Here is a 24,238-nt window from a genome sequence, read left to right as displayed (position 1 = left end):
GACTCTTAGTAATGTGAGCTAGCTATTAAGTGAATATGCTAAGTCACATGTGGCACATGCTTGATAATCTCAGAGTGATAGATTTGACCCTATTACGCAGCTCTTGTTTGAGTCCAACCGTTCTAGGGATGGATCTTTTACTTTAAGGATTATCTGATCTCTGTTGCATGTAGCCATATTCATGAGGTAGCTAGTTGACATTATTGAGAATCTTTTAGCAGCTGAGGAATGGATGAGTTCGGGAACCTAGGAAAGCCTAGGATATGTTTCAGTGGGTTAGTAGTACGGAAGTGACTTGGAGGATTGCTGAGGAAAGTATAGATAGGTGTGGAGTTAGTATTGGGCCTGTACTACTGAAAGAACGGGATCGATACTTGAATCAGTGAGGGTCTTGGAGAATCTGAGAAGCTTCAGGGAGAAGTTTATGACCCGGTTTGGGGATAGAGGATGTTCCAGTTGTTGCAGCTTAGCTATTGGTAAGTGAGTTAGTGAGTGTGGCAGGGTGTCAGACCCTGTTGTTGATTTGATTGGGATGCTCGAAACCCTAATGGGCCCAATGAAGCCCTAATGGGCCTAGTGAAATCATAATGGGCCTAATGAACCCTAATTGGCTAAAGGACCTTGCTATTGGGCCTATTGGGCTAATATGGGTTGGAACCCCTAATTAGGGTTTGGAAAACCCTAATGCCATGAAACCCTAATGTGGGACTTATCGAGACCGCATCAGAATTATTTAATGAAATTAAATTATTAATTAATAATCATTGCAAATTAACCTAAGGCCATCTGGGACTTAATGGATTAAGTCCTTAATGGGTTAAGTAGAAAAACTTAACCCTGATCATCATCTTATGTGAAAACCCTAATTCCACTTGGGTTTATTGTTGGGCCTCTCTATTGGGCCTTGATGATTGGGTTATTAATGGTCCATTTAAGATCAAGCAAATAGACTAGAATAATTAATGGGCTTTGAGTTAAGGCCCATATGAGGAGTTGGGCCCAAATTGGAAAATTGGGCCATAGATGGACCATAGTTTGGGTATTTATGATTATGTGATATTGGGCCATTAGAATATTGAATATTGGACCGGACTAAATGGTTGGGCCTTATGGTGAGACCTTATGAAGGTTGGGTCCAATTTGGAAAATTAGGCCATGTGTTGGGCTTTGACCCATATCTAACTTTTGGGCCTTTGGATTGGGCCTTGGGCTTGAATCAAGCCAAGATAGGGGTAAAGCAGTCTTTTACCTCAACCTCGACTTATGGATATGTGTTGGAACCCAATTATTAATTGGGTGACGTTTGATACTGACAGATCAAGAATCTGTCATCCAGCAGCTGAGATTGTGTCTACGGGACTTCAGCAATATGAGGTGAGTTACCTTCCAGTAGAAGTGGATCTAAGGCACCAAGGCTGGTCCATTAGTAAGAGCTATAGTAGAGTTAATTGTCTTTGTGATAATTATATGTCATGTTGCTATCTGTTATGATTATGTGCCAGTATGCTATAATGTTGTGTGTTATGTGATATGAGGGGTAGGTTAGACCCCAGTGTCGGTCGAAAAGATCGAAAAGGGTAGTTAGTACCCAGTTACGTTGGACAATTTATGATATATGTGTTATGTTATTATGTGGTAGTGGTAGGGGTGAAATAATCACCTGTTACTGGTTGAAAGATACCGAAGGGGAGGCCAGCACCCAAATATGTTAGGCAGTTACCGGTTGAAAGATATCGAAGGGGAGGCCATCACCCAGATATGCTAGGCAGTTACCGATTGAAAGATATCGAATGGGAGGCCAGCACCCAGATATGATAGGCAGTTACTGGTTGAGAGATACCGAAGGGGAGGCCAGCACCCAGATATGCTAGGCAGTTACCGGTTGAAAGATACCGAAGGGGAGGCCAGCACCCAGGTTTGCTAGGCATTATGTGTTTATATGCTATGTAGTATGATGGTGGAACTCACTAAGCTTCCTGCTTACGGTTTTCAATTTTTGTTTTAGGTACTTTGTTTTCAAAGGAAAGAAGCCGGCTCGATCGCAGCGCATCACACTATTGTTCTCCGCACATGAGATCTTTGGGATTACACGTTGATATTGTTTATGATAACATGTTTTGATTATTTCTATTTTGGTTTTGACATGACATGATATTATGATGTTTTCTTATACTGTTGGTTTTATAATAACTTATTTAAAAATGAAACTTTAACCTTGAATTTTGGGATGTTACACTAACTTACTAGTTCCAGCTAAAACTAAAACATTGAACATTAAAAAAAACAAAATAAAATTCTAATACGGATATTAGATAATAAAATTTTGCTCCCTAGATAATACAAAATACCATAATATTAATCGATGAAGAAGATACGAAATTGATTATGATAAGATTAAAGGTTCAAAATAAACCGATTTGGAATCCAAAACCAATTTGATGCAATTTAGAAACCGGTTTAGTTGAAACTGATCTGGTTTGATGTCGAACCGAAGATTGATAGTAGTTTAAAGATATTATTGTTGCATCCTAATTGTTTTCTTCGGTTCTGATTGTTAAATCGAAAGCAAGATTGATTGCGAACTCACTCCAGGGTTATAGGTTTTCTAATTGTTTCATGCCCTGTGCTTTCCCGTCCTTCCATTGAATCAATGGCATAATCAGTCTAGTACTGACGCGTGGTCTTACAAAAGCCTATGCTCTCGATGTGAGATCAGCCACAAAAGAAAGAAGAAAAGGGCCATGATCCTATGTTCGTTTTCGCCCTGCTCTGATAATGCGCTCCTTGCTCGCGGAGCTACATACCGGAAAAAGAAAAGGATCTCTCTGTTACTTTGAGAGGAGAATCGTTGGTTTGACCACTCTTGCCCTATGTTAGCCAGTTTCAACTCTGGACCATACCGCAGCAGCGATTGCCGCTCGATCGAAATGGGTCTAATTCTGATATGGGTATTGGCGTCTTTGATTAAAGAATGTTCTCCGCCTTTTTCCTCCACCTACCGAGCTAGGTAATTGTTGGAATGTACTTCTAACATTTTAGTAGGAATGAGTTTCAAAAAGCTAGTCGTTTATTTTTTTTTATTTTTTATTTTTTTTATACCAAGCGGTCACATAACATGGTTTATAAATATGAATATAGATATAGACTTTTATTAACATATTTTCTTTTTTCTCGCTGTATATTGTTTGTAACCACCTTATGGTACCTTCCGAACAACTATATAACTATATTAATAGAGTTAATCATCTCCAACTTAATTTTATTATATATATACTAATAATTGTAGACTTATGAATATCATTATTCTAAATTTAATAAATTTAGCATAACATTATGTTGTCCATTATAAATATAGTTTAAGTTCCATTTCTCAGGTCCTTCAAATTTGAATATATATATATATATATATATATATATATATATATATATATATATATATATATATATATATATATATATATATATATATATATATATATATATATTATATTGGTATATTAAAAATGATACGTATTAAAATTTTAATATCCTGAAATATTATATTTATTTAGTAATATAAATTTTAAAGTTAGTTCGAAAAAAAGGATTTTAGAAATTTGTAAAAAACATAGTAAATGAAAAGGTGGTTATGAAAATAAAAATAAAATAAAAAACTTTGGATAAAAAGTAATTTACTTGGAATGTTCTGTAAAAAATATAACTAAAATAGAGTAGCGTTTAGAGGTGACAAAATTGACACGATATGTAAATTTGATACGAAATAAATGAGTTTTGATAAGAGATTTCAAACCGTTTTACCAAGTTAGTTGACATAATACGACACGAAAGCTAAACAAGTAAGGTTGGTTGAGAATTCAGCTCGAAAATAATATGTTTATTTAGACCAAAGGGTGTGGGTGCGGTTTGGCCGCGCATCTTTGCCACGGTGGCAGGGGGGACACTGCGCCCATCATGCGGTTTCCTCTACAGTCTCACCGCACGCGGCTAGTTTTGACCACACCTTTTTCTTTCTTGTTTTCTCAACATTGAAAGATCATTTTTTAATTCAAATTTATTTTTTTTTAATTTTTTACCTATAAATAAAAACCTTACAACCCTTAATTTACCAAAATTTTATCCAAGTTATTCTATTTTTCACTATATTTTTTTTCAAAAACTTTCAACATGTCTTCTTTCAACAATTCAAACAACCAAAAAAACACACATTAGAAACAACTCAAGACCTTCTTATGATCAACCAATTTATTCGCCCAGTATGCTACCGTATTGTCCACACCAATTTCCAGAACAACTCCTACAACCACAACGACCCACACAAACACAAACAAAACCACAAACCATATCCGACATGGATTTTAATCTGTTTGATTTTTTTTGAAAGAAGAATTTGTTTGATTTTTTGTCTCAACTAAGATTTGTTCTAGAAACTCAAGCACCAATTTCTGATTCCGATTTCGATTCCGAACCCGAAATCATTCGAGAAACGCACCCCACTCAAGCCCCAAGTAAAAGAAAAGAAAAGGTCACGGCCAAAGGATGAGACCCAAAGAAGCATTAGTATTGACACAATCATAGATCAATATTTCAGAAGATGCAAAAACAGGAAAAGATAAAATTAAAAAAAAAAAACAAAAAAAAAAAAAACATGACCATTTTTTTAGTTGGGTTACAAACAGGTTCCACAAATGAATGAAGCTTCCAGGGTATCGTTCAAAACATCAAGTATACTCCAAATGGGTGTAAGACAAATAAGGAAGTCATGTTGTTTAATGATTTGTATAAAAACATGAAACGTTAATGGAAAAGTGGAGAAAGTGGTGAAGTGTTGGGTTCGACCTCAACGATAATTAACTCGTTCAAGTTAAACCACATTCTCAACCAATGAGAATGGATAAAACAAAACGCAAAGACAAAGGCAAAACGGTAGATTCCGATGACTTGAAAAAAATAGGAGACAATATGAAGAGTATAAAAGAAAGAATGAACAATTTTTTGCAAATTGTTTCCGAAAAAAGAGTTTCGGAAACAAATGGATAATTACAGGAAAGTACTAACGATGGACACATCGCACATGATCGGGAAAGAGCTTGAAATTGTTTTGACAATAAAAGTCGACATTAATAAACATTATGCTAAGTAAGTTAAAATTTTATAGTTATTTTTAATTGTTTGTTGTGTGTTTTTATGGTTGTAGATTTAAAATTTCTATTTATTATTATTTTCAATTGACGATGCCGATCTTAATTTATATTCATCTGACAACGTCGATCTCAAGTTAAATTCCCCTTTTATGTGGAAAAAGGCCCGTAAGAACGAGAAGGGGGAAGTGACCAAGTCAAAGTGTAAGAGTAAATTACATGAATGGTCCCTATGGTTTGGATAATTTGTACGTTTGGTTCCTAGCTATTTTTTAAACTTGGAATGTCTTTAAAGTTTGTTTTTGTTGCGCGCTTGATCCCTGTCTTATCTAAAAAACTTATTTTATCCTTGATTTTTTTAATTTATTTAAATAAGATGAGGTAGGTAAGATAAGGTAAGGTGATGTGGAAGTGGGGTCGGAGTGTGTTTATTTAAATAATTTAAAAAATTAAGGGCAAAATAATACTTTTAGGCAAGACAGAGACCAAACACGCAATAAAAATAAACACCAGGGATTTTCTGAGTTAAAAAAATAAGTTAAGGACCAAACATGAAAATTATCCCAAACCATAGGGACCATTCGTGTAATTTGCTCAATTATGAATTAAGACTACATTAGAGTTTACATAACTTTTAGGCTTTAAAAAATTTATTTTCATATATGTTTTTTTGAATTAAGCTAAGAAGATAAACTTTCGTATCAAAAGTAAATATAATGTTTGACATGACATGATTTATTAAGAGTTTTTAAATATACAACGAAGTATCCGGAAAATCCATTAACAGGAAGAAAAAAAAATCACCCAAAAGAAGAGATACATATTAAACAACATTGTCGTTATCATCATTATCTCTATCACTGTTGCTTCATTGCCATAACCATCAGCACTATATTATCTTGGCATCGATGTCAATTGCACCATTGATGTCACACATGACTGTAGTTGTGAAATTTTGGATTGTTTAAAAATGAGAAATATTACAGTGATTAATTATGGCTCTTTTTTACATACATAATTGTGCATAACCTTTTGTTTAACAAATATAAGCTAGTATAAAAGCTAAACAAAAATAATTTATTTTAACTTATGAACTAACTTTTAACCTAGCTTTTGATAAAATATTTTGAGGTACTTTTGATAAGCTTATGGAACGTTTTAAAAAATATTCAAAGTTATCCTTGTTTTTAAGTTATATATCTAAGTGTCCAATTATGTCTTTTTACATTGTAATCTTAGCTTATAAGCTATATTTTTACCAATCACTATTAATTCATAAATTAGTTTATCAACTACCAACTAGTTTATTAGTTACTAGCTAACTTTTTTGCTAATTTGTCAAACATGATTTTTGAATTTGATTCACAATTATCATCATGATTTTTGGTCTTGGTTGCGATGAATATTTTGATGAATCAATACAAAATAAAAGTGCCCTTTGAATACAGAAAAACTAAGATTTGATTTTTTGAACCTTTTGAAATACAACAAATTACAATGTCTTTTTCTATTATATGGTTATACCTTCACTTATTTTTAAGAAGTTTTTGAGACAAAATGAAAATGAAAAAGAAAATTGAAATATAAAGATATTTTGGCAAACACCATACAATATGTTTTATGTAATTATACAAAAACTGATGAAGGGCACATGCGTATTGGCACGGGTTCGAATGGTCAGTATATCAAAGCAAAAGGTTTTTTTGCTAAATCAAGAAAAAAGAACGTACTTTCATAAATTTACATATTGTAGCATTATCACTGAAAATAGTAAATTAAACATCATAATCTGAATCTGCAATATGAACATTTGTACATGTATTTCCATCCGAGTCCTTGATATGAGCACTAAAAGCATGCACTCCTTCATCGAGAGCATTAATTTGAAGTTGTGATAAAACCATTGTGTGTAGCATGCTGAAAACCTTCACATTTCAAAGTAAAGGCTAATAATTGGCTCAAAGTTTAAACTTTAAAGGCAAAGTTAAAAAAATGCTTCAATGTTGAATATTTAACCAACTATAGCAATGTCAACAAAATATTTAAGAGAAAGATCGGAACTCACAATTTGAACGGGGCTCACTCTTTATCCGGTTTAAATCGATTCATTTTTTAACCCTAGCATATTGAGAAGATGGTGGGAGGATGAGCAGATTGTTGTAGAATCATAAGTATAACAAAATAAGTACTTACAAAATCTAGGACTGTATATGGATACAACAACAAAAATACTAACAATAGCCAACATAACCATTCTTTAAAATCTTTCCTTACAAACTCCTGTGACTAGTCAATATTTGGAGCAACATTCGTACAAGATAAATGTCAAATTATTACAAAAAGGTAATGTAAATTTTAACGTTGAAAGATACATGAAAACTAAAAGCATTAACATTTTTTAAAAGTATTTATACCTTAAAATGAGGATTATCACCAACTACTGCATGATCATCAAAATCCAAATGACCTCCAAAAATATTCCAAACACCACTAAAGATCGATGTGGGATGAGCCAACCCACTCATCCACCAATTCTTTCCATTTTCTATGACAATGAAAAACAACAAAATGGTGTTTAATAATTTTATAAGTCAACGATATAATTTCCATATTTGCTGATCTTCAAAAAGACTAACCTGATAAGGTACTTCACCGGTGTTCTTACTTCGTTTGATGGATGATTATGCAATCAATTCACATGCCTTCCTATATTAGTTTCCAGAATCAAAGTTTGGAATTCATATATAATCAAATATCTTTGATTCATGAGATCAATGTTAAAGGAAAAGAGATAGAAAAAGATTTTGTTTACCTTAAGCCCTTAGAACGTCTTTTTCCCCAATTGCCCATGTACCTAAGAAATTACAGAAATCATAAAGAGTTTCCGTTTTAGAGTTTCTGGTTTCTAATAAATGGAATATCAATGGTGCATATTAATGGACATCACATGTACGTATATTGTTTTTCTGTTTAATATGTTTAACTATTACTTATGCATAAAACTGTTGGTACCTTTTTTTATGAGTTTTTTTCAAGGTTCTAAATGGCGTGAGGCATGGCGTGGCGGCAAGGCCAAGCCTCAAGCCTAACGAGCCATGGCGAGCCATGGCGTTTTTCAAGGCGTGATGTAAGACGGCGATTTTGTATTAATTTAAAATTATATTAACACATAAATATAAATTTATATTAAACATAACTACTTTTTAGAAGTGTTAGATCAATAACTAATAACAAAAAGTTAACAAAAACCACAATACTTATATCTCCTATTTGAAAAGACATAACAAAGAGCAAAAAACTGTGTCTCAAACGAAAAAACACGCGCCATAACACGCCATAACGCACCATGGCGTGCCATATCACGCTTTGTCACGCGTCACGCCTAACAGCAACGTTAAGAAGCTTTTTGTAACGTCGAAGCCACGCCTCACGCCATGGCGCGCCTTTTAGAACACTGGTTTTTTTTCAAGCAGTATGGAGAAAAGTAGGCATCTTAGTGTTTCGTGATCAGTATGGTGTTGGATGTCGATAGCAGCTGTTGAGCAAGAGATTGGAAAGTGAAAGAGGTTTAGGATGCTAGGTTAGCTTTTGTTTCTTCTCTTTGTAACATCCCAAAATACGAAGTTAAAAATTTTATTTTTAAAACACCCATTTATCATTTACTCAAACACTTAAAATTATTTTATATTAAAAATAGTTATCAGAGTACAATCCCAAAATCACACAGTTGTGGAAAAGCATGGGTGTATGCACTGAGATCAAGTTGCCCTTGCTTTTTGAACCAGAAGTACCTAAAACCATAAAAAAAAACTATAAGCACAAAGCCTAGTGAGTTCCCAAAATATCACATAACATACAACCACAAAATACCATGCCACATACATAAGGTTGCCATGGGCTACCCCCATGGTCTTTACCTGGAATGCCATGGGCTACCCCTATGGTCTGATATCCAAGTGTCATGGGCTACCCCCATGGTCTTTACCTGAAATGTCATGGGCTACCCCCATGGTCTTTACCTAGAATATCATAGGAAACCCCCATGGTCTGATGTCCAAGTGTCATGGGCTACCCCATGGTCTTCATGCAAGCAAACTTATAACACTATCAACTACATGTCAGATTATGGGACGAAATTGGTGCCTTCGACCCATTGATATAGTGAGATGACTTGCCTCAATCCAAGATAACTGAATACTCGAACTGTTGCTACCAGAAACCTTGTATTGACATTAACAATTAATATTTCCTCAATAATTGACTCTAACTCAACCAAGAATTCTAGTCCAATAACTGATCCTTCAAAGTAAAAGTCCATTATACCCTTTTCCTTACTTTGCCAAAATCTAAAGACCAAACCACTAGCATCGAAAGCCTAAACCCTTAAATGACACCACAAGGCCCAATAAGGCACAAGTATCCAAATTGAGCCCAAAACCATCATGGACCTAGCCCGAGAAGGCCTAATATCCTAAAAGGCCCAAAATATCCAAAGGTCAACCATGGTCAAACTTTTGGTCAATGGTCCATAGCCAACAAGTCAACAAAACAATAAAAAGTCAAACAGGCTGAGTACGCCCAGCGTACACCCTTTGGGGCCAGTACACCCAACGTACTCCCCTAAACCGCATTCTTTTCCATTAAGCATGCATGGCTTAATCAGGCTCTCGAGCTCAAAAGAGCTTAATGAAGGGTATTAACACATGCACGAGTCCAAATAAACCATAAAGATCACATTTTTATGCCTTTGGGACACCTAAAACATCCAGATCTACAAGATTAAGCCTCTGAAACTACCTTAGCTCACAAGGATCAACGAAAAGAGGCTAAAGTGATCATAAACAAACCCAAAAGAAGATCTATACAATGAGTAGATAAGATAAGGACTTTCTACCTCCAAAGTCATGAAATGAAGATGCTAACACTAGATCTCTAAGTTCCTCTCCAAGAAATGAGTCCTCAACCTTCTTCTTCTCTTATACAAACCACCATAAACACTCTTCCAAGCTACACAACTCACTCAAGGCACTCAAGGTTTTCAATGTATGATAAAGGGGATGGAGGCTAACCTAAAATGTCCAACGGAAGGATATAATGTTGCTTATATAGGGGTAAAACCCCAAAATTAGGGTTTGATGCTGAAGGGAGTATGCCCCGCGTACCCCTTAGTACGCTCGACATACTTAAAGACCACTTGCGACCAACTTAACCATTACGCCCCGTATACATGACAAGTACCCCCCCCCCCCCCCCCCCGCGTACTCATCGAACCTCTAAAACCCTAAAACTTCATTTGGTCTTAACTCATTTGTCATAAGTCCGTTTCCAATGAACTTTATATGCGCGGAAAGGTAACGAGAAGCCCTACACTTCTAACAACTCACCTTAGCCTTATAACTTCCCGAACCAAAAACCCAAAATTCAAAAAGGACTGAGTTATCAAATTACGTGTAACACCCCATTTATTTAATAAATAAATAAAATAAATTAATGAATGAATAGTAACCCCAAATCAATAATTATATATCAAGGTGTTGGTTTCGAGGAGTAAATTGGCATAATTTAGAAGTTGGGGGTTAAAAGTGTAAGTTCTAGATTGGTTTTGTAAATATTTATGAAGGTAGGGACCACTTGGTAAATTATTGGGACTTAAGATGGACAAATTATGGGAAGCAATGGCTAAATGGTAAATTTCGGACTCAATTTGTAAAGAGATTTGAAGGCTGGGGTTAAAAGGGCAACATATGGACTTTATTTGAGAATAATTTGTAAAGGAGGGGCTGAATGGTAACTGTGGGACTAAATATGAAAGGAATTATGTGAGCATGGTGGGAGGAGTAAACTATGGAATTTCTGTATAAAGAATCCTATGGGGAGGGACCATTTGTGACATTATGGAATAAAGTTTGAGTGGGTGTTGGGTATATAACTTCCGGCAAACCCTAACCCTAGGGATGCATTCAGCCGCCACCATTCACCCTCCCAACCTCCGGCGGCGCAACACCTCCGTTGAGGTCGCCAACCACCACCACGAACCTATTGTCGCCACTATCTCTGGTCCAATGCCGCCATAGTTTTCCGCTAGAGGACCTGAGAAAACCGAAGACCGGCGTCAGGGGCATGTGTTGCTGCCGGTGGGTGCCGTCAGCCTCCCTGGCGTCGTTGCTACTCCAATCACCGACGAGGATACGAACATGCGCCTCTTCCTCCTGTCGCGGCTACTGTCGTCGTGGCTTGCCATCGCCGTCGCCACCCTCTTCGTCTTTTGTTTTGTCCCACCCTCATCCACGACCTGCCGCCGCCATCACCGTTCGATGACGCTGTTGCTGATGTTTCCGTTGAAGACGAATTGTTACCGGTTCGTGGGTTGTATGCCCATGTGTGTTGTGTTGCTGTGTGATTGGAAGCCAAAAGAAACAACCGCCACCACCGTGAGGTAGTGGCTGCCATCGTGAAACAGCCACCACCACCACCGTGAGGTGGTGGCTGCCATCGTGAAACAGTCGCCACCACCACCGTGACGTGGTGGCTGCCACCATGTACCACCGTGGGTGGGTTTATTTTAGTGATTGTGTATGTGTATACATTTGGTATTTTCATTGTAACATTGTAACCGGAGTTAGAATAATAAAAAGAATACTTAAACAACCACCGTGAGGTGGTGGCTGCCGCCACCAGCCGCCATGTTGGGTGGCGGTATGATTAGTTGGGTTTGGATTGCTTTTGGAGTGTTTGGACTCGATTGGACTAGAAACCCTAACCACCACCTTATGGTGGTGGCCGCCGCCGTGAGCTGTCGTTGACCACCACTACCCGAGGTGGTAGTGGGTGGTTCCCGACTAGCGAAAGCCTAATAGGCCTGGTGAAACCCTAATGGGCCTAATGAAACGCTAATGGATATAAGGACTTAGATTTTGGGCCTATTAGGTTGAGATTGGGTTAGAAACCCTAATTAGGGTTTAGAAAACCCTAATTTTGGATATATGGGCCCTGGACTTATCGGGACCCACATTTGGGCCATTGGAATTGAATTGTGAATTACACCCAATCACACCATATGAATTATCTAGTAGAGTGATGGACTTAATGAATTAAGTCCTTAATGGGTTAAGTGAGAAACACTTAACCCTAATCGTCATTTTATGTGAAAACCCTAATTTCACTTGGGCCTTGAGTTGGGTCTTTCTATTGTGCTTTAGTGATTAGACTATTAATGGGCAATCCAAAATCAAGAATATGGACTAGAATAATTTAATGGGCTGTAGGGTAAGGCCCATGTAAGGGGTTTAGGCCCAATTTGGAAAATTAGGCCATAGATGGGCCATAATTGGGCCTTAATGGTTATATGATCTTGGGCCATTAGAATGTCAATTGTTGGAATGTTATAAATGGTTGGGCCTTAGAATGAGACCATGTGAAGGTTTGGGCCTAATTTGGAAAATTGGGCCATATGTTGGGATTTGAGCCATAGTTGGACTTTTGGGCCTTTGTATTGGGCCTTGGGCCTGAATCAAGCCACGATGGGGTAATGTAGCCTGTTACTCCAAGAACTTATGGTTATGTCTTGGGACCCAATTATTAATTGGGTGATGTTTTGATATTGACAGTTCAAGAACCTGTCATCTAGCAACTAGAGTTTTACCTTCCAGTAGAAATGGGTCTAAGGCACCAAGTTCGGCCCACTAATAAGAGTTATAGTAGAGATAATTGTCTTCATGATAATTATCTAGTATGTTGTTATCTGTTATGATTATGTGCTAGTATGATATGACATAATGTGATAGTGGTAGTATGGGGAATAGTCCCGGGTTACCGGTCGATAAGGCCAAAGGGGTAGTTTAGTACCCAGCTATCCTAGACAGTATGTTTATGTTATGTTATATTATTATGTGGTAGTGGTAGGGGTGAAATAGTCCCCGTAACCAATTGAGATACACCGGAGGGTAGTTCGGGCACCCCGATATGCCTAACATGGGGAAGGTTGAGCACCCCGGTATGCTCAACAGGGTACGTCAGGCATCCAGATATGCCTGTCAGGGTAGACCGGGCACCCAGATATGCCCGACAGTATGTGTATGTATGGTATGTGGTATGATGGGGGAACTCACTAGGCTTCGTGCTTACAGTTTATAGTTTTGGTTTCAGGTACTTCGTTTTCAAAGGAAAGGAGCCGGAGATCGCAACGCATCACACTATATTTTCCGCACATGAGATCTTTGGGATTACACTCCGATATGGTTTTACGATAATATGATTTGATTATTGACACTTTGGTTTTGACATGAGATATTATTATGAATGTTTTTATATTGTTGGTTTATATAATAACTTGATTAAAATGAAATTTTTGGCCTTGAATTTTAGGATGTTAGAAGTTGGTATCAGAGCCTTGGTTTGTAGGATTCGGACACACTCTCGGGTGTGTCTGAACTCAAACTAAGGACTTGGTATGAAAAATTTTCAAAACTAAAATCATTTTATAAAAAGAAGTTTGAAAAGAGAAAAGAACTTTGAAAAGAACAAGGTGTGTGATGCGTGCAATTAACCGAGCTCAAGTAAGTTTTACCCAAGATACCCATACATGTTATGATACTATATGATATGATCATGAGAACTGCATGCTAGATTAGAGCTAAGGATCTAAGAAGGATGCCTTATATGCCTATTGTATGTGCTTGTAGACTTGCATGCTAGTACTGATCAGTCAGTGATAGGATAGCATGTTTAGGTTATGCCTGATTATATGAGCCTTTAAATTGCATGTACAGATTCCTGATTAGAGGATATAATGGTTTGCTTGGAATATGATGGTTAGATTTTCCATTGACTGAATGTTGTTTGCTTTGTGCTTTATGAAAATCTTAGTAATGTGAGATAGTTATTAAGTGAATATGCTAAGTCATATGTGGCACAGGCTGGATAATCTCGGAGTGATAAATTTGACCCTATTGCGCAACTGTTGTTTGAGTCCAACCGTTCTAGGGATGAGTCCTTTACTCGAAGGATTATCCGATCTCTGTTACATGTGGCTATATTCATGAGGTAGCTAGTTGACATTATTGGGAACCTTTCAACAACTGAGGACTAGGTGGGTTTGGGAATCTAGGAAAGCCTAGGATATGTTTCAGTGGATTAGTAGTGAGGATTAGTGAGACTTGGGTGCATCATTTTGAGGAAGTGACTTGGAGGATTCAGGAGGATTGCTGAGGAAAGTATGGATAGGTGTGGAAGATAGTATTGGGCCCGTACTACTGAAAGCAAAGGATCCATACTCAAATCGGTGAGAGTCTTGGAGAATATGAGAAGCTTCGGGGAGGATTTTGTGACCCGGTTTGGGGTCAGAGGATTTTCCATCTGTTGTGGTTCAGCCATTGGCAAGTGAGCTAGTGAGTGTAACAGGGTGTCAGACCCTGGAGGATATGGCTTCTACGTCCGAGGATGCAAGATCGATTTGGAGCAGCATGAGAAGAGAGGGTCATGCCATGTGCACATAGTAGAGGGTCCCGGGGAGAGATCCAAGACTTCTGATCATCGGGTGAAAGGCCAACAGGTATGGAGTCAGTACAACACGTGCGAGAAAGTACACAAGGGAGTTTGATGTTCCAGTGGTTTAGGCTGCTACAAGTGTAGCGTGGGGTTGGTCATGTTATCAGAAAGAGTCAGGCACTACAGTGTCTGACAGGAGAAGTCAGAACTCCAGCAGGCGATGTTGTGGGCATGTAACCTAGCCTTCTTTCAGTTTTACCTACATATTGTTGTGGGAATTGTGCTCTGGTTTGGGATGTTATAGTAGGATGAGTAAGAGTATCCCTGTTTTGTTTGTTTGCTCCTGTTGGATTAGATCATCAAATATTTTCATATGCGAATTGCATACCATAAATTACTAATGGTTAGTGTAAGATTGCTTCCCTTTTGCTGGTTCGGGGTGTCTAGTGTTCTCTCGATTCATAGTACAGATTTGTCGCGGGGCATTTAGGGACCCATCTGAATCCCAAATCCTCTGAGTCCTTAGGGTTCTTCAGGAAGGAGGGTCCTATTGTTAGTTACTGTCATCGAGGAGGAAGTGGAGGAGCAGTGAAGGAGCCTGCTCTGGCTATTTTGCAAATCTCTGATGGTCAAGATATCTCAGGAGGAGGTGATCAGGAATCCTCCAGATGACTGTGGGTGTGTACTTTCTGCTATTTTCAGGCGGATATTGGGAAATTGTACCGCATTGGAATTTTGGATGAGTTTGGATTGTTGGTTTTGAGCATACTACAACATCCTATGGTGCACATACAACCCTAAATACCTTGGATCTATGTTTTCTCTATTATACATGCAAATATGAGGTTTCCAAGATATTACCCTATACTAGCATACAAATATCATATACTTGGGTAATAAAATAAATAGAATACATACCTTGTTGTTGTTGCTTGACTCCATGAAGCTTGAGAGCCTAGTGCCCCAAGTGTGACACCTCAAATGGTTCACACAACATCATGAACACTTGGAATAACCATAGAAGAAGACACTCCAAGCTGAATTGACTAGCCCTCATATGTGTATTACTTGTGTCAATTTCTTGAGCTAAAGGGGTCCTTATATAGTGTACACATTAGGGTTACACCATGTAACCCATGACTTTACCCATTTCTTATGATTCATGGGTTTTAACCTCCATGGAGTATCCATGGACCACCACATGGGCTAAACCCAACATAAGGAATCTTAGATCATAAGCCCACATATATAAGAATGAATGATTTACACAATCAATCCTCATATATTTAATTAGTCTCTTTTGATCAATAAATTAAGTCCAAATTTATTCTTGATCAATACTAATTAAATAACATAATTTTATATTAATATATTAGAAATTATAATATATTAATATGTCACAAATGTCCTCTTTTCACAAACGGTCTATCCAAATGTCCCGATGCCATGCAACCCAAATGGACCATGCCGAGTCGGGTCAAGTCTTACCAATTATAGTTATGGACTTAGACACTAATCCAACATGGATAAGTCAGATCTTGGGTCGGTTCTCTGCTACTGTCTGGGTTATCAAGGATCATAGCTGCCTTTCTGCATGCCAAAAAGTCCTTGATGAACCTACAGAGGAACATATCTTGCGGAGTGGGTTCCGCATGTACCGTTATCATTCCGGATCTTTGTCGGGATCTATGCAGGGTATTACTTGGAAGATATTTGGTGAGGGTTAGAGCGATAGTTCTCCAGTGAAGTCAGAGTTCAGTGGTTTTATCATCGTTCGGTCATGTTCGATAACCGCTTATGGAAGAACTTTGGAGTTAAATGCACTACCGTTGCTAGGAAAGGGCTGGTATCATGAATATGGTGGTGTCAGTTGCGAGTGTTCGATGCATGAGTGTTCGTATGGGATGTTCAAGAGAGTTGCATTTCTCGCATGGGTCGTGTTCAGTTAGAGTTCAGTGGTGCTGCGAGATTGGAAGTGGGAACGAGGACTCGTCAGCCAGAGTGAAGATTAAGGCCTCTAGTTGTCAGCATGGGAGGTGGATTGAGGCGTCAAACTGGACCATATTTCAAGAATACTCATCAAGATTTTCGAGGATGGGCGATCTTAAGGTTTGACTGGTAATTGATCGTTAGCATTGGTAAGCTCATATTGCCGGTAGTGGACTATTAGGAAGTAGAAAGGATTGGGAATCCTTCAATTCTCGCGTGTCGTGAAGACTCAGTCGAATCTAAGAGGGGGAGAGACTTTTTGTAAAGTTCTCCAAATGTGAGTTCTAGTTGCGCGAGGTGCAATATCTTGGGCACCATGTCAACCAAAAGGGTATTCTGGTCGATCCGGCCAAGATAGAGGTCGTGATGCAGTGGGAGATTCTGAGGTCTCCAACTGAGATTTGGAGTTTCCTGGGTCTAGCGGGTTATTATCGGAGATTTATGCGGGACTTCTCCGAGATTGCAGTTCCTTTGACCCGACTGACCAAGAAGTCGGTGGCCTTTCGTTGGGGGACTAAGAAGCAGGTAGCCTTCGAGACTCTCAGACAACAAGTTTTGGGAACCAGGATAGAGCTCCAGTTAGGACTCAAGTTTAGTTGTGTGTTAGGTCGAGTGCGTGTTCGACCGGTTTGGAAAATGTTGTAAGACTGCGGGGGTAGCCGTAGCATTCACTAGCGATCAGGTAGTATGGAAAGTGTTGTAAGACTGCGGGGGTAGCCCTAGCATTCACTAGAAATCAGGTAGTATGGAAAGTGTTGTAAGATTGCGGGGGTAGTCGTAGCATTCATTAGCAGCAAATAGTGCTAAAAGTGTTTTAAGTCTGCGGGTGTAGCCGTAACATTCACCAGGTTAGCAGATAGTGTGAGAAGTGATGTAAGTTTGCAGGTGTAGCCGTAGCATTCACAAGGTTAGTAGATATTGCTAGAGTGATGTAAGTTTGTGGGTGTAGCTGCAACATTCACTAGGTTGGTAGATAGCATGAGCACGTTGTTTGGACGCAGAATGGACAGTAGTACCCCACCAGTTCGGGTGTAGCAGTGAGGATATGGAAATCCACGTATTGGTTTATGGATTTCCCCAGAGGGATTAGACCTGGTTAAGTCAGTGATAAGACTATAGGAACGTCACTACAGTTATGAGATCAAGGAAGTAATGGATTGCTTAAGGTTGATTGTGATTTAAGGCTACCATTGGTCATGTAGCAATCGCTTTTAGCCGTGGATTTGGTAACGACGGGATTAGACGCATGGACCCGATCGGTTAGATCAGAAGGTTGTTAGAGCCACAGTGGCATGATAACTAGTGGCAACTAGTTCCAGAGAAGGATTTCGTTCAGAAGTTGTGGGAGATGACTAAGTAGGAGTCCTTTGGCTCTGCAGCCAGGACAGAACCCGGTATTTCAGATGCCTGGCGAATGAATTGAGACCAGGAAGGTCTTAGTAGATTTTGGAAAGCAACTATGTGGCAGCGTGTTGTCTCGGGCAGTATCAGTGTTTCAGGTTTGCAAGTGCGGAGAAGAAACTGATTGGTTGGTAAGTGATAAGACACTCACAACGGGATTAGCTGACCCATGTCCAAGAATAAGTGATCTGCAGGGATAAATAGGTCTGTGATCCTGTTTTATAGTGGGAACCTTGAGCTATTAGACGTTGGGAAGTCAGTTGAGGGATAAACGGATTGGATTCAACGATACTGATTCAGTATGAGTGGTTTGTCAAGGATTCAGACCATCTCGAGATAGCAGATTTCGGACGGAATAGATGTACTCTCGTCATGAAGAATTCGTTCACCTCTGGATTTAGGGCATTACAAAGATTGGTCACGGATACCCTAGGAAGGCTAGTGTATGCCAGGATGGTGACCATGTTACTTGAGTGGTTTGGCGTGTAAGGAATGGTAAAGAATGATTTTGAGGACGAAATCTAATTTAAGTGGGGGAGAGTCGTAACACCGCGTTTATTAAATAAATAAATAAAATAAATTAATGAATGAATAGTAACCCCAAATCAATAATCATATAACAATGTGTTGGTTTCGAGGAGTAAATTGGCATAATTTAGAAGTTGGGGTTAAAATTGTAAGTTCCAGATTGGTTTTGTAAATATTTATGAAGGTAGGGACCACTTGGTAAATTATTGGGACTTACGATGGACAAATTATGGGAAGCAATGGCTAAATGGTAAATTTCGGACTCAATTTGTAAAGTGATTTGAAGGCTGGGGTTAAAAGGGCAACATATGGACTTTATTTGAGAATAATTTGTAAAGGAGGGGCTGAATGGTAACTATGGGACTAAATATGAAAGGAATTATGTGAGCAGGGGTGGAAAGAGTAAATTATGGACTTTTTGTGAAAAGAATCCTATGGGGAAGGACCATTTGTGACATTATGGAATTAAGTTTGAGTGGGTGTCGAGTATATAACTTTCGGTAAACCCTAACCCTAGGGATGCATTCAGCCGCCACCATTCACCCTCCTAACCTCCGGCGGTGCAACACCTCCGTTGAGGTCGCCAACCACCACTACTAACTTGTTGCAACCGCTATCTCCGGTCCAATGCCGTCACATATTGCCGCTAAAGGGAGCTGAGAAAATCGAAGACCGGCGTCGGGGGGATGTGTTGTTGTTGTCCCAGCCAACGATGTTGCTACTGGAGGGTGCCGTCAGCCTCCCTGACGTCGTTGCTACTCCAGTCGCCGACGAGGACGTGAGCAGGTGCCTCCTCCTCCCCCTCTTGGGGCTGCTTTCGTCGAGGCTTGCCATCGCCGTAACCACCCTCTTCGCCTTTTCTTTTGTCCCGCCGTCAGCCACAACCTGCCGCCATCACCGTCCAATGATGTTGTTGTTGTTTCCGTTGAAAATTAATTGTTATCGGTTTGTAGGTTGTATGCTCACATGTGCTGTGTTGTTGCGTGATTGGAAGCCAAAAGAAACCATCGCCTCCACCGTGAGGTGGTGCCTACCATCGTGAAACAGCCACCGCCACCACTGTGGGTGGGTGTATTTTAGTGAGTGTGTGTGTGTGTACATTTGGTATTTTCATTGTAACATTGTAACCGGAGATAGAATAATAAAAAGAAAACTCAGACCACCACCGTGAGGTGGTGGCTGCCGCCAGCAGCCGCCGTGTTGGGTGGCGGTGTGATTTGTTATGTTTGGATTGCTTTTGGAGTGTTTGGACTCGATTGGACTAGAAACCGTAACCACCACCGTAAGGTGGTGGCCGCCGCCGTTGACCACCACTACCCGAGGTGGTAGTGGGTGGTGCCCGACTAGCGAAACCCTAATGGGCCTAGTGACCTAATGGGCCTAATAAAACCCTAATGGATATAAGGACTTAGCTTTTGGTCCTATTGGGTTGGGATTAGGTTGGAAACCCAAATTAGGGTTTAGAAAACCCTAATTTTGGATATATATAGGCCTTGAACTTATCGGGACCCATATTTGGGCCATTGGAATGGAATTGTGAATTACACCCAATCACACCATATGACTTATCTAGTAGAGTGATGGACTTAATGAATTAAGTCCTTAATGGGTTAAGTGAGAAACACTTAACCCTAATCGTCATTTTATGTGAAAACCCTAATTTCACTTGGGCCTTGAGTTGGGCCTTTCTATTGTGCTTTAGTGATTAGACTATTAATGGGCAATCCAAAATCAAGCATATGGACTAGAATAATTTAATGGGCTGTAGGGTAAGGCCCATGTAAGGGGTTTGGGCCTAATTTGGAAAATTGGGCCATAGATGGGCCATAATTGGGCCTTAATGGTTATACAATATTGGGCCATTAGAATGTCAATTGTTGGAATTGAATAAATGGTTGGGTCTTAGAATGAGACCATGTGAAGGTTTGGGCGTAATTTGGAAAATTGGGCCATATGTTGGGATTTGAGCCATAGTTGGACTTTTGGGCCTTTGGATTGGGCCTTGGGCTTGAATCAATTATTAATTGGGTGATGTTTTGATATTGACAGTTATAGTAGAGATAATTGTCTTCATGATAATTATCTGGTATGTTGTTATCTATTATGATTATATGCTAGTATCATATGACGTTATGTGATAGTGGTTATAGGGGGTATAGTCCCCAATTACCGCTCGATAGGGCCAAAGAGGTAGTTTAGTACCCAACTATGCTAGACAGTATGTTTATGTTATGTTATTTCATTATGTGGTAGTGGTAGGAGTGAAGTAGTCCCCGTAACCGATTGAGATACACCGGAGGGTAGGTGGGGCACCCATATATGCCTAACATGGGGAAGGTTGAGCACCCCGGTATGCTCAGCAGGGTAGGTCGGGCACCCAGATATGTTTGTCAGGGTAGGCCGGGCACCCAGATATGCCCGACAGTATGTGTATGTTAGTATGTATGATATGTAGTATGATGGGGGAACTCACTAACGTTCGTGCTTATGGTTTACAGTTTTTGGTTTCAAGTACTTTGTTTTCAAAGGAAAGGAGCGGCGATCGCAGCGCATCATACTATATTTTCCGTACATGAGATCTTTGGGATTACACTCTGATATGGTTTTATGATAATATGATTTGATTATTGACACTTTGGTTTTGACATGAGATATTATTATGAATGTTTTTATACTGTTGGTTTATATAATAACTTAATTAAAATGAAATTTTTGGCCTTGAATTTTGGGATGTTACATTACGATTATACCTTCGGGCTCCGAAACACCATTGAACACTCGCATCACTTAGACTTTAACACCCTTATCCAAAAAGGGCCAAATCCTTTCTTCGCCAAGGCCCTAAGCCTTATGATAACTGATGATCGGGCCATAGCCCCGAATAATGAAGCGATTCAAAACCGAGTGTTACACTCTTATTCGGAGGTCTTAAAGGATCTGTTGATGGGAGTTTTTAGTCGCTTCTTACTATGACGATGTTGTTGTATCAGATTGTGGAGTGTACTCATCATATCTTTCTTCACCGGATCTTGTGGCATTTCTTCTGTTGGGGCAACCGGACTTTGGTCATTGTTAGATGTCATCTTCTGCACTTTGTGATGGTTGGATGCTTATTCAACTGTTTGCATAAATTAAAAAAAATGTTTAATAAATTGGAAAAACATTTGAAGATTGTTGCATAATGTAACGTCCCAAAAATTGCTAACTAAAATTTCATTTTTAAAAGCCAAAGAAACATGATCCATGAATTTCAAACCCATCAATCATGATAATGTATAAAATACTTATTATAGTACAAATCAATTTATAAAATACGGAATGTTGGTGGATGCAGTGCGATCATGCCAGACCCTTCCCTTTCAAACTAGAAGTAGTTGAAACCATAAACATAAAGCTATAAGCAAAAAGCTTAGTGAGTTTCCCCAAAATACCCCATACCATACATACATAACAATCAAAACATAATTGGGTCTATTTCACCCCCCTTCGTTCTCTTTCAATCGGTACTAGATCTATTTCACCCCATTTCAGTCTCTTTCAACCGGTAATTGGTCTATTTCACCCCCTTCGGTCTCTTTTAACCAGTACTGGATCTATTTCACCATTTTTGGTCTCTTTCAACCAGTATCAGGTCTATTTCACCCTATAGCTAAGCATACAATCATATCAGCAAGAGTCACTAAGACAAAAAGCACATACAGGCATAACAGTAAGTGTCACAAAGACAACTATCATCCTACAAACATAATCTTATGGGTCGGCATTCATGCCTTCGACCCACAAGTATAATGAAGGAACTTACCTCATAGATGATAATCAACTGCTTCTGCTCTCACTGCTAGTCAAGACAAGTGACACACCACTCCTAGATAGTCATACAAGTTAACTCTTAGTCTACCTTCCAAAGGTAAGGGTTGGCAAAAAGTCAACTCAAATCAAAGTCAAACACAATTGGCCTCCACGTTGTGCTCTTCCTTTCCACGGCGTGAGCATAAGATGACAAAACAATCAACTGACCCCTTACTCGCCATGGTGAGCAGTCTGATTATGTTAATCAATTTAAGATGCTTTTAAATCAAAATCAAAGGCTAAAAAATCTAGATCCACTCCTTCTTAATGCCTTAATGGATAAAGTTTTCAATTTTACCCATTAAGACACTTCAATAAGACAATATCTATAAACCAATGCCTAATAAGGGCCAAACTCATGACATAGTTAATCATTAAGCACTTTTCCTCGAAGTCCATAGCCAAACCAACTCCAGAAGGGTTTCAAATACTAGATCTAGCATAAAGGTGGGTGCTTTATAGACATGCATGTCCAATGTATGTACAGATTCCATTTTATGTCAAAATGAGCAAAATGGTGACCAAAACTCATGCAAGGCTAAATATCTCAACCAAAATCTAGATCCACAAGATATATTGCTCATGGGACTCAGGAGAGTCATAAAGTTGCAACCTTTGTCACATCAAATCAACCAAACATCAGTTATGGACCAAAATAAGCTAATAAAGCTAAATCTACAACCATAAAATCATAAAAATGGAGACTTGAGGACTTACTAATGGTCCAAAGAGTGATTATAAGGACAGGGAGACTTTTTGGTTGATCTTTGGTCTAGCACCTTTTTTTCCTTCCATCAAAATGCAACCAAACACCACAAAAAGTTCAATATCACACAAGGGAGGCTAGGGTTACGATTTTCAGGTCTTGAGAGGGTGATGGAGGCTAAAACCCTAGCCATTAAGTCCTTTATATATGGCCAAAGCCTAGGGATTAAGGTTTCTCTACAAGCAGATGCCACATCCTGGAACCCATCGACATGTCGTGGAGAGTCAGTTAAACCCACAATCAAAAAATTTATGTCACATCGTGGTGAAGTTTCACCATGTCGTGGCAGGCCAAGAATAAATTTCTAAAATTTTAATGAACTGAATAATACTTGAAATGGGTGTTACAACTCTCCCCTACTTGAATCAGACTTCGTCCTCGAAGTCCGTCGTCGAAAACAACTCAGGGTAGTGTTCCCTCATCTCCTCATCGGGCTACCGTGTCCACTCCGACCCCTTGCGGTGCTGCCACAGCACCTTTACCAAGCTCACAACCTTGCTAAGAAAGGACTTTGTTTTCCTATCAAGGATGGCAATTGGTCTTTCTATATAATTCAGTCGCTCGTCCACCTGAATGTCTTCCAAAGGGACCACTCCGGAATCATCAACCAACCACTTCCGTAACCGAGAGATGTGAAAAGTATTGTGGATCTGACACAGGTCCTCGGGTAGATCCAAACTATCACAACCCTGCCCAGGTGGGCAACCACCCTAAAAGATCCGATATACATGGGGCCCAACTTGCCCTTCTTCCTGAATCAGATGACAACTTTCCATGGTAATACCTTCAGGAGTACCATATACCCAGCCTGAAATTCTAAATCTGACCACCGCCTATCAGCACAACTTTTTTTGGTAGTTATGCGGGGTCTACAACCTTCCGCGTACCTATCGGATCAACTCAGTAGTCCGAAGTACCACCTATGTGCTACCCATGATTTGCTGACTGACCTCGCCCCAACAAATCGGGGTCTGACACTTCCTCCCATAGAGCATCTCAAAAGGAGGTCGATCAATGTCGGCGTCGTTGCTATTGTTGTAAGAGAACTCGGCTAATAGGAGGTACATATCCCACCTACCAC

General features: G+C 39.2%; 1 long non-coding RNA gene across 1 annotated transcript; it reads right to left on the bottom strand.

Annotated features, from left to right (window-relative positions):
- Nucleotides 1-6,928: 6,928 nt before the first annotated feature.
- LOC128126703 (uncharacterized) lies at nucleotides 6,929-7,685 on the bottom strand. Its single transcript, XR_008224766.1, has 3 exons — nucleotides 7,553-7,685; nucleotides 7,204-7,256; nucleotides 6,929-7,063 (listed from the first exon to the last, which is right to left on the bottom strand). It is a non-coding gene; the product is annotated as an uncharacterized LOC128126703 (long non-coding RNA).
- Nucleotides 7,686-24,238: the final 16,553 nt, after the last annotated feature.

The sequence above is a fragment of the Lactuca sativa genome, chromosome 6, assembly GCF_002870075.4.
Source record: "Lactuca sativa cultivar Salinas chromosome 6, Lsat_Salinas_v11, whole genome shotgun sequence".
NCBI classification, from domain to species: Eukaryota; Viridiplantae; Streptophyta; class Magnoliopsida; order Asterales; family Asteraceae; genus Lactuca; species Lactuca sativa.
Note: the sequence above shows the minus strand (reverse complement) of the source record. Positions and strands in the feature narration are given on the sequence as shown.